General features: G+C 39.3%; 2 long non-coding RNA genes across 2 annotated transcripts; one reads left to right on the top strand and one right to left on the bottom strand.

Moving 5' to 3' along the window:
• Positions 1-2,745: 2,745 nt before the first annotated feature.
• On the bottom strand, positions 2,746-5,203 carry LOC112565841. The gene is made up of 3 exons (XR_003099502.1): positions 4,959-5,203; positions 4,340-4,535; positions 2,746-3,393 (listed from the first exon to the last, which is right to left on the bottom strand). It is a non-coding gene; the product is annotated as an uncharacterized LOC112565841 (long non-coding RNA).
• On the top strand, positions 4,042-9,384 carry LOC112565840. Its single transcript, XR_003099501.1, has 4 exons — positions 4,042-4,074; positions 5,752-5,838; positions 6,860-7,522; positions 8,962-9,384. It is a non-coding gene; the product is annotated as an uncharacterized LOC112565840 (long non-coding RNA).
• Positions 9,385-17,101: the final 7,717 nt, after the last annotated feature.

Below are 17,101 nucleotides of genomic sequence, written 5' to 3'. Positions count from 1 at the left end.
CTAAAATGAGTGAGGTAAAGGTTTGAATTGTGGTGGTGTTGATGGCTGTTGGCATCTGATGTGTGCCTTTATCACCTGTCTGTGGTCCTGCGAACAAACTGCTCTGTGGCGAGTTATAGACTCATTCCGTGGTGACGGGTCACTATACGCATGCACACATACATATACATGAACATACATATTCACACACGGACATACAAAAGACTCGGGACGCACTCACAAAAACACAAGACGAGCGCGTTCACACACACGCTCTCACAGACGAAACCCGCGCACAGCCTTACATCATCAACTCCACCGTGCACGCATAAAGTGATGCATGAATGCGCTTAAAAACACAACGAACGGACCAGTGCTTGCGGGTCAGGGCAGCTACAGTCTGGTGCTAAAATAGTGATGTTATTGACAAAACCAGTTTTATTTGTTTTCGACCATTTCAAATGATATTGCTTCATAATTATCTTTTGCAAGACCTTGAGCAGTTTAAATTTAATAAGAAAACAGTAACAGTTCTTGCGTTGATAAATATAACAAACGCGATAGAATGGACAACGACCAGGTGTGAAAAACAAACACCACGTAAACTGGAGGATTTGCATATTAAAGATATCGATTTTCATTGTAGAATTTTGACCGTTCGTCTTCGATTCACACCCACAACTCACAACTTTAATGTGTTACCGTGTAAGATGATGCAGCGAACTGAGAACTGTTAAGGACTTGAGAGAACGACCGGACCTGACATTTATGTGATTACGGACATCGTAATCGCATTTTTAATGACTAGCATATAAATATGTCTCACAGTAGCACACTTTCGAACAGTTTTGGTCCGGTTCAAAAGATCCTGTAGTGAAGTATACACTGGTTACTATAGGAAATGGACTGAATGATGATTCATGGTGAGCTCACAGCATGGACGCTGCTGATGTAGGTGGAGGGAAGGGGATGACATCAGTGATGAGTGAATGTCACAGGTCAGCGGTGGACAGTGACACAAACTCACTTTCTCTTTCCTCTCATCTCTCACACACACACACATCCACACACTCGTGCACGCAAAATGTTTGTCACTACCTCCACACTCACGCGTGCGGCACCTCTCTCTCTATCTCTCACGCGTGACCGGGTAGTGACACATCAACTCCCACTCTCTTTCTGTCTCATGCACGCGCACATTTTCTAGGTATCACGCTCGCAAACGCACAGGTATATTCTCTCCATTACACACACTCTCTCTATGTGGGATAAATAAACACCACAACACACCAAGAACACAAACACATGCGTGCGTTTACATATAAGCTTACTCTGATTTACAATGTATTCAGTCCCCGACTTAAGGACACCCACAACTGCCACATTACCAAGTGGTGTTTTTAAGCGGTTTGTGATATCTTTCTGTGGAGAGATTAGCAGTGTCAGAGTTGATGTGTGACGATTCATAATTTAAGTCTCGCACGGTGTCAACGGCAATAAGCACTGATGAGTATCTGGAGTATCAGCCAATAATCTCTTAGGTCTGTTTCCGATCCAGGATCATGTGGTACAAAGATGCGATTATCTTACCGCTGCTTCATGACGACTAACACAGAAAGGAGAGAGAGAGTGTGTGTAAGTTTAGGGAGAGAAATATAGAAGAGGAGTTCATGGATACAATGAAGAGCATTGTTCGGAGTACAATCTGTAAACAGACCGTCGATCGGTCTCATAGACAGTGGGCTGAGTGTTGTTACATCGTCTTCAGTTGTACCCGTGGACAAGCAGACCAGGATAGAGTGATACGATGCAAGACAATGGGACATGAAAAGATAATGTTTGCTGATACAGGCTTTTGGTCCGGGTGGGGGGGAGCACTCACAATACATTCATAAACTGTGTATGTCCCCTCCAGAGTAAACTATATATATATAAGTTTTGTGTGTGTGTGTGCGCGCGCCCGCGTCTCTTTAATTGTGTTCCCTTGAGTATTTATTTGTCAGTGACAGAGAAAGAGTGTATATGAGTTTATCAGGGGTTTGTGTAACTAGGGCTTGTAGCTACCAGTAGTCCTGCACCACTAGACGAGGGTGTTGGACGTCTCCTGGAGCTGGGTGTTTCGTCTAGAGCAGGGGTCTCAAACACGCGGCCCGCGGGCCGAATGCGGCCCGCGAAACATTTTTGTGCGGCCCTCGGCCACGTCCGCGGTGTATATGTATGTTGTGCTTGGTGATTAACTCCCGCAGTGAAAATTACCCCCGTTATTAGTGACAGATACAACGTCCAACTATTTTAATAAACTAAACTGCCTGTGGCATGTAATAAACTACACTAAATGTAATTAATAATTATAAAAACTTTATCGGTTTAGCATTTAACTGCAGTGACAGTAGTGTTCGTAAAATTTAAATGAAAAAACATTTTGTTTTCGTGGTGCGGCCCGCTGACTGGCTGTTACTTTCCACTGCGGCCCACATGCTAATATGAGTTTGAGACCCCTGGTCTAGAGTTTCTGTCCTTGTGAGAGGTTACAAACTTTATTGGCACGTAGACCACGCACCTACACAAGCCTAACACGATTCTCCGGCTGTGTCCAACAAACGATTTTTTAGAGAGAAAACCTACTTCACCCCTCACAAAGGAAGATATTTCCAGTTTCGGTCGAAAGATTTCCCTCATAACTTGTTAGCAGGGTGAGTTACAGGCTTGTCTAGTGAGGAAGAAGAGGTCACGTGTGTGTGGGTGGGTGAGGAAGGAGAACTTCACGGGTATGGAAAAGGGGTAAGAGGAGCTCATTTTAGAGGTGTTATTGCGAGAGATTTATTAAAACAGCCGATTAAGCAAAGCAATTTTAGCCTAAAGTTAGAATTTGTTTTGCAGTGAAACTAGTTTTACCGTCTTTATTTTAATTTCTTCTTTATTTTGGTGGAATTGTGTGCGACCAGAGCGCTTGCTCTAGATGAGTGCTCTGACCTCAAACTGATGCTGCTTATACATAAGCGCCCACGCACACACAGAAACCCAGGCACAGAAAAACATACACCTATAAAAAAAAAACACACACGCACATCCAAATACATACTCAAGTGAGCACACACGGACGCGCACGAGCACACACACCTTTTCTCTCTTCCTGCTTTCCAACACAACTTTAGGACATACAGGGAACACAGGGTTGTTTTTTTTTTTTTTTTTTTTTTGAAAAAGCAAGAATCGTTTAAAAGTTTGTGCATACGTCTGTAGAAATAGACTGACAATTTTTAAAAAAATGCAATTTAGGCCATGGAGGTCAAGGAGTGTATCAGAAGCCGTAGATCCGCTTCAGCGTGAATTCAAACAGTGTGCATTGTGGGAGGGGCTGAAAAGGATACGACTCTGAACGCTTGCCGCTCCGCAAAAAGAACTGATGACGACCTGCCAGAAAGAAAACATCGAGTTATTGTCCCCTCCTCGATCCTATTTTACAGATAAAGGAAAAAAGAGGAAGAAAAGGTGAAGGAATGAAACAAAGAGTGAAAGAATTAAAGAAAGTAAATTTCAGCTGCAATGCCTTTCGTTTATTTGTTTCAAAACAAACGATTTGTGAAACCTCGTATACCTGCTTCTCTAGTCTCACCAACAGAAGGACATGCTGTTAATTAAACTACAAATGTGTGTAAGTGGACTGCTGTCTGTCTGCCGAGACCAACGCTTAACCTCTTGGGAAGTTCTCCGCTGTTAGTCTCGGCAAGCCTTAACAATAAATGTGACTAAACTGGAAACTATGCACACAACAGCCTCGATTTAGTAGTTCACTGGGGAAAAAATCGTCTGCAAGTAGTCCAGTTACACAAGTTCGGGATCGACCCCATTCTCTTCTCCAAAAGTGTAAGCCGACTATCTCGGGCATTGACCCAGGCCTCATGCAAATTCGATCACATGATCGGTATAGAGACGTAGCCCTTGACCTTTGCCTTTTCGTGTTAGACACCGTCTACCCATGCGGGTGAGATGTGGATTAGGCGAGCAGATGTATATATTTAGCTGTCAGGCGTTAAGTTACAATTGTCAATAAATGAATGTGGTACACCGAGGGTCTTGAGGCAGTACCCACAGGTACGGAATTATCGTCAACGATTAGTTTAGAAGAGATATTAACTTATAGTTACCGTGCAGATAGATTTTAAACATATTTTAGGTACTTTTGCACCCACACAAACATACACAAAAATACAACAACAGATTTGCAGGTTCGAATTTCATGGTAATGTTCAACAGCGGCGTAGTTGTTACACAAGTCCATTGAGAACAAGGTGGACAAAAATAGCTTGAATAACAACTTGAATAACAAGGTGTGAGTAAACAGATGTTTGCATCTTACCACGCATTGGAGGTATATATCCTGATTTGATTTGAGATGTGGATTTATTTCAGCCGAGGTTAGAGGAGGAAAGTCGCTGTGTCATGCGTGAAAAATTTCTTTCTTTTATGTCTTAGTGTATATATATATACACCGCGTGCAGTTTCAGGTGGTTGACCCAGATTATGGACGTCAACGGAGGGCAACAACGTGCCATCTGTGTACAGACGCGTATAAATATAAATCCGTGATATGCGTAACTCAGTAAGGGAAGCGACCACACACACAGACCACAAACACACAGACACACATACAAATACAAAAAAACATGCAGACACACAAACACACACACACACACACTGGCGCGTTCTTTTCGCGCATTACAGATTACCCCAAATTAAGTTTATCGAGAAACATCAACAAGCTTCAAAGAAGTATAAAAAAAACCATTTTGATGAAAGCGATCTACTGAATAACAAAAAAGCTGGAGAATATAACTATTGGCTGGTTGATCAAGGCGGAAGAAAGTCGATCTTAAGTAAAAGCTTGAGTCAGCACAACAGAATGTGATATTTGAGAGGTCGACGGCCTAGAAGGAAGACGGGGGCTGTAGTACTTTAATCAAAGAAGTAACACGAACCTTGTTTTGCTGGCGTCGGAAGCAGCAACAATGCTGTCATCGATCCTCGCGCTCTGACCATCGCCGGAGAGTAGGTGATCGAGTGGGCAGGGAGTCAGATACCGCTGCTCTCTAAAGCACATTAGCAGTTTGTTAACGTGAATTTTCCACCCACAGTATTCATGTTAATTTTTCTTACCCCCTCGATCCCCAGTCCTGGCTACCAGTACCATCCACCAGCCACTCTCGACTTTTTTTTCTCTCTCTCTCCCCTTTCCTCCATTCCAATACTCGTTTAAGATTTTGGCCGGTGATCGCCATGAAGTTGAGAGATTTTTTTTGGGAGGGGTGTGGGGGATTATATAAGATCAGCAGTAAACAAATAAGGAACACGATAATTGAGAAATAGTCTACACAACAATTAATTGTCAATCATCTCTTTTTCACGTACACACACATTCGGGGATATTGCATGTTTCCTTGTTTCCACACAGTCTAGCGTGTACAAAAAGAATACGTCCATTACCCCCACTTTTTAATATGTGTGTGTGAAAAACTTTGAAGGAAGTTTTAGAATATGCTAAAGAATATTTTAAGTTTATTTTTAGAATTTTGGCAGCGGTCATTTCCCATAACTCCTACCAGTGATTAAGTGAAGACGAGTGGTTTCCCTTGAATTAGATTTGGCGACCTGGCGAAGTATTAATATCTATAAAATAAATTTAGATATCGTTCCTTGTCAAAGTACTTATCATGATTTTTTCTTATTCTTGTACCAGGAATAGCAGACGATAATTATAAATTCTTATTGCAGACGATAACCACGTTTCTGTATCAGCAGACGCTTCTCCTCACACCACTAACAGCGGCCATGTTTATTGGTAGTCTCTGAAAATAACTGGTGAGTTTGAGGATATTTTTAACCCCCGTGTACTTCTTATGTGAAAAGGTAGGTAGAATAAAAGGTTTATCCATTGGTGCTACGAAATGTTAATAGTTTGCTTAGTCTCTCTAAAGACCTAATAGCTATCGACTTGGCCAGGCTCAGAGCGGCTGGGGTCAGTTGGGATCAAGAAATTAATAGACAAGAGGCCCAATGCTCTCTTTGCCTGATTTGTCGAACGATGAAGGAGACAGCGGTAGATTGATTTAAACCCTGACAGTCTTATCAGAGAGGCAGAATTGCACAACCAGTCAACAAACGACGATGGAAGAACGGAAAGAAAATTTTAAAAGAAGAAGAAATCGCAGATTTTAGGTGGGAGGGAATCAGAACATTTTTTAAAAGACAGAAAGCACAGAAAAACAGACATGGGCAGCATGTGATATAAGCCATAAGCATGACTTAAAAGATGTTTTAATCCTGTATGAACTTTAAGACTGAATATCAGGTTTCTAAGACGTGATAAGAGTCGGTTTGACAATTGGACGAAACAGATTATTGTCAGGGGCACACATTCTGAAAAGGGAGTGTGTGTGTGTGGGCACCGACACTGAGAGCTTGTATTATCATTGGAGAGGAAGATGCTATATTGCCAGGGTTGGTGCCGATGCTTAATCGTCAGATTTTAAGTTGGTCATTGATGACCTGAACAAACAAGCTTATTGTTGAATGTGTGTGTGGTTTTGTGTGTGTGAGAGAGTGAGAGAGATAGTTGGAGAGGATGAGCGTCTCTCTATCACCCCAGGCGCAAAATAGTTCGGCACCAGTCCTCAATAAGTGACACCATGGATGGAAAGAGAAATATAAAAAGAGATATAAGGAGGAAAAAAAAAACCTACCGTACAGAATGGAGAGAGTTAACAGAGCAGATGCAGGGAAGAGAGATTTCCATTATTTAGTTCATTAAATTTAATTAATTTTTTCTGGCATTCTTTTATTGTAACCTCTCGGTCTCACAGCATGTATAATGTCAACACAGGTACATACTGTAATACTGTACGGTTTGGGGATTTTACCAAAGCTTCAAGACCTCATCAGCAACAAAAGGATCGGCCACTGGGGGACCAACATATCTATAACAGGGAAGCTCGCAGTTATCTACACAATGAAGATTAACAGGGTTAGTCTAAGGCATGCAGTTGTTACACAATGACTGTACCGAAAAACAGAACGCTGAGTGTGTCACATGTCAATGCGTACATAATGATGTACTGAACATTCATTATATTACATATATACATATTTTACACATATAATGTACATACAAAATGCATAACATACATCAAATTTGTAGCAAACATAAAATACATAAACACCATACAAACATAACCTTGTAATTACTTGTCGTTACATTGTAGGTGGCACTGGTTCCGAGTCAACATGCGTATACAAAATCTTTCTAAATTTAATATAATGCTGCAATGCAGGGTTGAAGACAAGAACGACAAAGAAAGCAGCAGGAAGTATTTTAACAAAAAAATCACTACTACAATCTTTTAGGTTACATTTAAAAGACAGAGGAGCATGATATATATATATCAAAGAACAGACTTTTACGAAGTCAGGGAGACGACTCCAGCTAAAACCAAGGAGGGAAAAAGACTTCAATGACAGTCAGAACTTTAAAAGAAAGTACCGAGAAGTAAGTCAGTTTTCTCCGTTTTTCATAGTTCCAAACTATCGTTGCAATCTTAGGTGGTGTCATGGTCTTTGCCTGTGTATCACTCTTGAGGACAATTCTATTTAGCGAGACTCCAGAAAAACAAGTTAGACACAAAACAAAGTTACAAAACTCTGAAACAAAATAATGCTGAATTAGATGTTTGTCCATTTTGAAAAAACAAATCAGGAATACAAAAATGAAATAATAAAGCATGAACCACGGGAGGTAAACTTTACAAGTTTTTTCACAGCGTAAATAAATAATTCAGCAAATTAACTTAGTCGATGGTAAGATGACGGCAATGTAACTGTGGCAGTAAAGGTGAATGACGATAATGATGATAAAGATAGGTATGATGATAATATCGAGGATGATAATAACGATAATGAAGGTGACAAATTAAAAGAAATTATTAAACTATTTTCACATTCAGTACGATGGGCAGCATTTCGTCAAGCAAAAGATGCATAATAATTTTTCATGGAAAATACACCGGACAGCAGCGTGGCTTTAATACAAAACAGAACAAGCGAAACATCGACTTAGAATTGAATATATAAACAGGTTACAGCGGGACTTAAGACAAATTCGAAATGAAAACGAGCTACATAGAAAACTCTGGTAACAAACAAAGCACGACTGCACGATTAACTTAGTTATTGAGAAATGATCATGTTAAATCAACATTTTACATGGACTTAGTAGTTTCAGTCTTATTGGCTTTGAAATAGTTACACACTGAACTCAGTCAAGGCAAACAAAATATTGAATTTAGTGTTTCCTCTTGTTAGATACGAAAATAAAAGCTAGAGCTTTGCAGAATGATCTTGTATGCTTGGTATCTGTGAGATTTCTCTCTTCTATCATCTCTCTTTTTTTTCTCCACGATTTCAACAGAAAAACCAACTAGGACTGTTGGTAAAAAGCTTAAACAAATATCAAGCATTAGGCAAACAAGCATTTGATATTTTATTGACAGCGATACACACTGAAAAATTAACTCAAATGCATTGACTTATTAACATTCAATAATAATAATACAACAAAGACTGTAATGACCGGGACTTTTGCCCATTAAAGTTTAATCTGGAAGATTTAATTTCCAGTCTGTCAAGTGAACTCCATCTGAACCTTTTTATTTTTTAAAAATCAGTCAAAATTTCTAAATAAACTTAAAATCTGTAGGTCTGTCTTCCAAGATCAACCAAGATCGTTTAAATCAAAAGTAATGTATTTTCAAGATCACACAATAACACCCATAACCCACTCTGAATATATAATTTGTAGTGTTCTATTTTTTAAGAATATGACACTCATCTTAGTTTCACGTGATTATATTCCCTGTAACGAGGAGTGCAGATGTTTACATAAAGTATATTGAAGAGTAAACCTAATACAGATGATTATGTTTTGTGCAGATGACACCCTTGAAGACTTCTTAAAAGTTGCTGACGAATATGATGTTCAGCAGGTGTTTGACAACTTTACAGAGCTCATTAACGGCATTCTGGAGGATGAGCTGTCCACTGGCCGCACTCTACTTTATCTCGGCGTGGTGGAACGCTACGAAATGCAGGGATCATTCATAAGCAAGTTGATAGATCGCGCAAGTAAAATACCTGCGCAAGACATGAGAAGAAGCTCTCGACTGGTGCCTATTACGGCAACGGCAGCGAGAGATGCCCTAGTCCAACAAATTTTGAATATGGTCGATCAATTCCACTCAATATTCAACGACAGGCAAAAAGGAAAAGATATGAGTGGTAAAATGAAAATGATAATTTTCTTCTTTATTCCTATATTGATCACAGTACTTCAACAGTCATTAGCAAAAATAAACATTGATCAGTATTTCTTTGCTTTTATTCTATTAAAAGTTTGAGCTTTTATTTATTAATTATGGATTATTGTCACGGACAAGTTTGTTAGGAACAGGGGGTTGTTGCCCCTGTCTTTTGTTTATATGAGTGTTGTTGGTTGCGTCGCGGTTTCACGTCAGAACCCGACGTCATTTTATGACGTAATTTTAGTTTGGATGAGAGTGAAAATTTTTTGGAAGAGAGCAGACGGCTGTGAGCAGGGAAGAGAGGCGGACGTAAAGTGTGTGTGGTGTTCACTTCGGATATTGTGTGTGTGTCATTTTAATATGTGTGTGTGAAAAACCTTGAAGGAAGTTTTAGAATATGCTAAAGAATATTTTAAGTTTATTTTTAGAATTTTGGCAGCGGTCATTTCCTATAACTCCTACCAGTGATTAAGTGAAGACGAGTGGTTTCCCTTGAATTACATTGGTGACATGGCGAAGTATTAATATCTATAAAATTAATAGACAAGTCGCCCAATGCTCTCTTTGCCTGATTTGTCAAACGATGAGGCAGGCAGCGGTGGATTGATTTGAAACCCTGACAGTCTTATCAGAGAGGCGTGATTGCACAACCAGTCAACAAACCGCGATGGCAGAACGGAAACAACATTTTAAAAGAAGAAGAAATCACAAATTTTAGGGGGGGGGGAATCAGAACATTTTTTTTTAAAAGACAGAAGGCACAGAAAAACAGATTAGCTGCATGTGGTATAAGCATGACTTCTGCGCACTTAAAAGATGTTTTGATCCTGTATGAACTTTAAGACTGAATATCAAGTTTCTAAGACGTGATAAGAGTCGGTTTTACAATTGGACGAAACAGATTATTGTCAGGGGCACACATTCTGAAAAGGGAGTGTGTGTGTGTGGGCACCGACACTGAGAGCTTGTATTATCATTGGAGAGGAAGATGCTATATTGCCAGGGTTGGTGCCGATGCTTAATCGTCAGATTTTAAGTTGGTCATTCATGACCTGAACAAACAAGCTTATTGTTGAATGTGTGTGTGGTTTTGTGTGTGTGAGAGAGTGAGAGAGATAGTTGGAGAGGGTGAGCGTCTCTCTATCACCCCAGGCGCAAAATAGTTCGGCACCAGTCCTCAATAAGTGACACCATGGATGGAAAGAGAAATATAAAAAGAGATATAAGGAGGAAAAAAAAAAACCTACCGAACAGAATGGAGAGAGGAAACAGAGGAGATGCAGGGAAGAGAGATTTCCATTATTTAGTTCCTTAAATTTAATTAATTTTTCTGGCATTCTTTTATTGTAACCTCTCGGTCTCACAGCATGTATAATGTCAACATAGGTACATACTGTAATACTGTACGGTTCGGGGATTTTACCAAATCTTCAAGACCTCATCAGCAACAAAAGGATCGGCCACTGGGGGACCAACATATCTACAACAGGGAAGCTCGCAGTTATCTACACAATAAAGATTAACAGGGTTAGTCTAAAGCAGGGGTGGGCAATTAATTTTCCCAAGGGGCCGCATGAGAAATTGGGATGGTTTTAGAGGGCCGGACTAATATAGTTAACTCAGTTTTTACCCAATACTGTATATATAGTATATATACTGGCGGGCTGGCCAGCGGTCTAAGGCATGCAGTTGATACACAATGACTACCAAAAAACAGAACGTACAGTGTGTAACTGCACAAGACAGGCGAAGAAGCAAGCCACGAGAGACTTGTGGAATATAGTCGATCAATTCCACTCAATATTCAACGACAGGCAAAAAGGAAAAGATATGAGTGGTAAAATGAAAATGATAATTTTCTTCTTTTTTCCTATATTGATCACAGTACTTCAACAGTCATTAGCAAAAATAAACATTGATCAGTATTTCTTTGCTTTCATTCTATTAAAAGTTTGAGCTTTTATTTATTAATTATGGATTATTGTCACGGACCAGTTTGTTAGGAACAGGGGGTTGTTGCCCCTGTCTTTTGTTTATATGAGTGTTGTTGGTGACGTCGCGGTTTCACGTCAGAACCCGACGTCATTTTATGACGTAATTTTAGTTTGGATGAGAGTGAAAATTTTTTGGAAGAGAGCAGACGGCTGTGAGCAGGGAAGAGAGGCGGACGTAAAGTGTGTGTGGTGTTCGCTTCGGATATTGTGTGTGTGTCATTTTAATATGTGTGTGTGAAAAACCTTGAAGGAAGTTTTAGAATATGCTAAAGAATATTTTAAGTTTATTTTTAGAATTTTGGCAGCGGTCATTTCCCATAACTCCTACCAGTGATTAAGTGAAGACGAGTGGTTTCCCTTGAATTACATTGGCGACCTAGCGAAGTATTAATATCTATAAAATTAATAGACAAGTCGCCCAATGCTCTCTTTGCCTGATTTGTCAAACGATGAGGCAGGCAGCGGTGGATTGATTTGAAACCCTGACAGTCTTATCAGAGAGGCGTGATTGCACAACCAGTCAACAAACCGCGATGGAAGAACGGAAAGAACATTTTAAAAGAAGAAGAAATCACAAATTTTAGGGGGGGGGGAATCAGAACATTTTTTTTTAAAAGACAGAAGGCACAGAAAAACAGATTAGCTGCATGTGGTATAAGCATGACTTCTGCGCACTTAAAAGATGTTTTGATCCTGTATGAACTTTAAGACTGAATATCAGGTTTCTAAGACGTGATAAGAGTCGGTTTTACAATTGGACGAAACAGATTATTGTCAGGGGCGGACATTCTGAAAAGGGTGTGTGTGTGTGTGGGCACCGACACTGAGAGCTTGTATTATCATTGGAGAGGAAGATGCTATATTGCCAGGGTTGGTGCCGATGCTTAATCGTCAGATTTTAAGTTGGTCATTGATGACCTAAACAAACAAGCTTATTGTTGAATGTGTGTGTGGTTTTGTGTGTGTGAGAGAGTGAGAGAGATAGTTGGAGAGGGTGAGCGTCTCTCTATCACCCCAGGCGCAAAATAGTTCGGCACCAGTCCTCAATAAGTGACACCATGGATGGAAAGAGAAATATAAAAAGAGATATAAGGAGGGGAAAAAACCTACCGAACAGAATGGAGAGAGGAAACAGACCAGATGCAGGGAAGAGAGATTTCCATTATTTAGTTCATTAAATTTAATTAATTTTTCTGGCATTCTTTTATTGTAACCTCTCGGTCTCACAGCATGTATAATGTCAACACAGGTACATACTGTAATACTGTACGGTTCGGGGATTTTACCAAAGCTTCAAGTCCTCATCAGCAACAAAAGGATCGGCCACTGGGGGACCAACATATCTATAACAGGGAAGCTCGCAGTTATCTACACAATGAAGATTAACAGGGTTAGTCTAAGGCATGCAGTTGTTACACAATGACTGTACTGAAAAACAGAACGCGGAGTGTGTCACATGTCAATGCGTACATAATGATGTACTGAACATTCATTATATTACATATATACATATTTTACACATATAATGTACATACAAAATGCATAACATACATCAAATTTGTAGCAAACATAAAATACATAAACAGCATACAAACATAACCTTGTAATTACTTGTCGTTACATTGTAGGTGGCACTGGTTCCGAGTCAACATGCGTATACAAAATCTTTCTAAATTTAATATAATGCTGCAATGCAGGGTTGAAGACAAGAACGACAAAGAAAGCAGCAGGAAGTATTTTAACAAAAAAATCACTACTACAATCTTTTAGGTTACATTTAAAAGACAGAGGAGCATGATATATATATATCAAAGAACAGACTTTTACGAAGTCAGGGAGATGACTCCAGCTAAAACCAAGGAGGGAAAAAAGACTTCAATGACAGTCAGAACTTTAAAAGAAAGTACCGAGAAGTAAGTCAGTTTTCTCCGTTTTTCATAGTCCTAAACTATTATTGCAATCTTAGGTGGTGTCATGGTCTTTTCCTGTGTGTCAGTCACTCTTGAGGACAATTCTATTTAGGGAGCCTCCAGAAAAACAAGTTAGACACAAAACAAAGTTACAAAACTCTGAAACAAAATAATGCTGAATTAGATGTTTGTCCATTTTGAAAAAACAAATCAGGAATACAAAAATGAAATAATAAAGCATGAACCACGGGAGGTAAACTTTACAAGTTTTTTCACAGCGTAAATAAATAATTCAGCAAATTAACTTAGTCGATGGTAAGATGACGGCAATGTAACTGTGGCAGTAAAGGTGAATGACGATAATGATGATAAAGATAGGTATGATGATAATATCGAGGATGATAATAACGATAATGAAGGTGACAAATTAAAAGAAATTATTAAACTATTTTCACATTCAGTACGATGGGCAGCATTTCGTCAAGCAAAAGATGCATAATAATTTTTCATGGAAAATACACCGGACAGCAGCGTGGCTTTAATACAAAATAGAACAAGCGAAACATCGACTTAGAATTGAATATATAAACAGGTTACAGCGGGACTTAAGACAAATTCGAAATGAAAACGAGCTACACAGAAAACTCTCGTGACAAACAAAGCACGACTGCACGATAATCTTAGTTATTGAGAAATGATCATGTTAAATCAACATTTTACATGGACTTAGTCGTTTCAGTCTTATTGGCTTTGAAATAGTTACACACTGAACTCAGTCAAGGCAAACAAAATATTGAATTTAGTCTTTCCTCTTGTTAGATACGAAAATAAAAGTTAGAGCTTTGCAGAATGATCTTGTATGCTTGGTATCTGTGAGATTTCTCTCTTCTATCATCCCTCTTTTTTTTCTCCACGATTTCAACAGAAAAACCAACTATAAGGACTGTTGGTAAAAAGCTTAAACAAATATCAAGCATTAGACAAACAAGCATTTGCTATTTTATTGACAGCGATACACACTGAAATATTAACTCAAATGCATTGACTTATTAACATTCAATAATAATAATACAACAAAGACTGTAATGACCGGGACTTTTGCCCATTAAAGTTTAATCTGGAAGATTTAATTTCCAGTCTGTCAAGTGAACTCCATCTGAACCTTTTTATTTTTTAAAAATCAGTCAAAATTTCTAAATAAACTTAAAATCTGTAGGTCTGTCTTCCAAGATCAACCAAGATCGTTTAAATCAAAAGTAATGTATTTTCAAGATCACACAATAACACCCATAACCCACTCTGAATATATAATTTGTAGTGTTCTATTTTTTAAGAATATGACACTCATCTTAGTTTCACGTGATTATATTCCCTGTAACGAGGAGTGCAGATGTTTATTGAAGAGTAAACGTAATACAGATGATTATGTTTTGTGCAGATGACACCCTTGAAGAGTTATTAAAGGTAGCTGATGAGTATGATGTTGAGCAGGTGTTTGACAACTTTTAAAGAGCACGTCAGATGCATTCTGGAGGATGAGCTGTCAATCGGCCAAACGATTCTTTATCTTGGCGTTGTGAAACGCTATCCAAGACTCAGCTGCTTTAGAAGCAAGATCATAAATCTCGCAAGTGAAATTACCATCCCTGTTACGGGAACGAGAAGCGCTTAAATGAAGCGAATTTGGGAATATAGTCGATCAATTCCACTCAATATTCAACGACAGGCAAAAAGGAAAAGATATGAGTGGTAAAATGAAAATGATAATTTTCTTCTTTATTCCTATATTGATCACAGTACTTTAACAGTCATTAGCAAAAATAAACATTGATCAGTATTTCTTTGCTTTCATTCTATTAAAAGTTTGAGCTTTTATTTATTAATTATGGATTATTGTCACGGACCAGTTTGTTAGGAACAGGGGGTTGTTGCCCCTGTCTTTTGTTTATATGAGCGTGTTGGTTGCGTCGCTGTTTCACGTCAGAACCCGACGTCATTTTATGACGTAATTTTAGTTTGGATGAGAGTGAAAACTTTTTGGAAGAGAGCAGACGGCTGTGAGCAGGGAAGAGAGGCGGACGTAAAGTGTGTGTGGTGTTCGCTTCGGATATTGTGTGTGTGTCATTTTAATATGTGTGTGTGAAAAACCTTGAAAGAAGTTTTAGAATATGCTAAAGAATATTTTAAGTTTATTTTTAGAATTTGGCAGCGGTCATTTCCCATAACTCCTACCAGTGATTAAGTGAAGACGAGTGGGTTACCTTGAATCACATTGGCGACATGGCGAAGTATTAAATCTATAAAATTAAGTAGACAAGTCGCCCAATCGCTCTCTTTGCCTGATTTGTCAAACGATGAGTCAGGCAGCGGTGATTGATTTGAAACCCTTGACCAGTCTTATCAGAGAGGCGTGATTGCACAACCCAGTCAACAAACCGCGATGAAGAACGGAAAAAACATTTTAAAAAGAAGAAGAAATCACAAATTTTAGTGGTGGGGGGGGGGGGAATCAGAACATTTTTTTAAAAAGACAGAAGGCCACAGAAAAACAGATTAGCTGCCATGTGGTATAGCATGACTTCTGCGCACTTTAAAAGATGTCTTTAATTCCTGTATGAACTTTAAGACTAAATATCAGGTTTCTAAGACGTGATAAGAGAGTCGGTTTTACAATTGGACGAAACAGATTATTGTTCAGGGGCACACATTCTAAAAAGGGAGTGTGTGTGTGTGGGCACCGACACTGAGAGCTTGTATTATCATTGGAGAGGAAGATGCTATATTGCCAGGGTTGGTGCCGATGCTTAATCGTCAGATTTTAAGTTGGTCATTGATGACCTAAACAAACAAGCTTATTGTTGAATGTGTGTGTGGTTTTGTGTGTGTGAGAGAGTGAGAGAGATAGTTGGAGAGGATGAGCGTCTCTCTATCACCCCAGGCGCAAAATAGTTCGGCACCAGTCCTTAATAAGTGACACCATGGATAGAAAGAGAAATATAAAAAGATATATAAGGAGGGGAAAAAAACCTAACGAACAAAAATGGAGAGAGGAAACAGAGCAGATGCAGGGAAGAGAGATTTCCATTATTTAGTTCATTAAATTTAATTAATTTTTTCCTGGCCATTCTTTTATTGTACAAACTCTCGGTCTCACAGCATGTATAATGTCAACACAGGGTACATACTTGTAATACTGCCGTACGCTCACGTTCGGGCATTTTACCAAAGCTTCAGAGCCAACCTCACTCAGCCAACAAAAGGATCGGCCTTCACATGGGGACCAACATATCTATACACAACAGGGAAGCTCGCACTTATCTACACAATGAAGATTAACAGGTTCTTCAGTCTAAGGCAGGGCCCTGTGGGCAACATACCGGCCCGCGGGCTACGGATCCGGCCGCGACGGGATTTTGACTCGTGCCCGCTGTTCTGGTCGTACATGATATGTGGCCGCCGGCCACATTCTACCGCAATCTCCTGTTTGCTGTACCGGAGTACATGTACTACATTACTTGCTTTACTGCGTCGAATAATAGTGACTGTGAGTATATTTGGTTCTTTGTTTTCTTTGTTTTTTGATTCTTTGTTTTTCAGTTAGAATTAGATTTAGAAGTCGGCAAGAGAAAGCAGTATGTTTGTTGTGCAGTGAAAGTGTTGCCGTGCTTGTACCTACAGCGAGTACAAACGTAGCGCCATTATGCGACGAAGCATGCAGGCCTATGCAGTACTATGGCAGGCCTATGTGCAGGCTATGGCAGCGCTATGCAGACTTTATCAGCAGGGGAAACGGCAAATCAAGCAGCCAACAGAACTGGACAGAAAACTTGTAAAAGCAGCAGAATGTATTCCGTAAAAACCAATAGCC

The sequence above is a fragment of the Pomacea canaliculata genome, linkage group LG6, assembly GCF_003073045.1.
Source record: "Pomacea canaliculata isolate SZHN2017 linkage group LG6, ASM307304v1, whole genome shotgun sequence".
Lineage (NCBI taxonomy): Eukaryota > Metazoa > Mollusca > Gastropoda > Architaenioglossa > Ampullariidae > Pomacea > Pomacea canaliculata.
The sequence above is the reverse complement of the archived record's forward strand: the minus strand, read 5'-3'. Positions and strand labels throughout refer to the sequence as shown.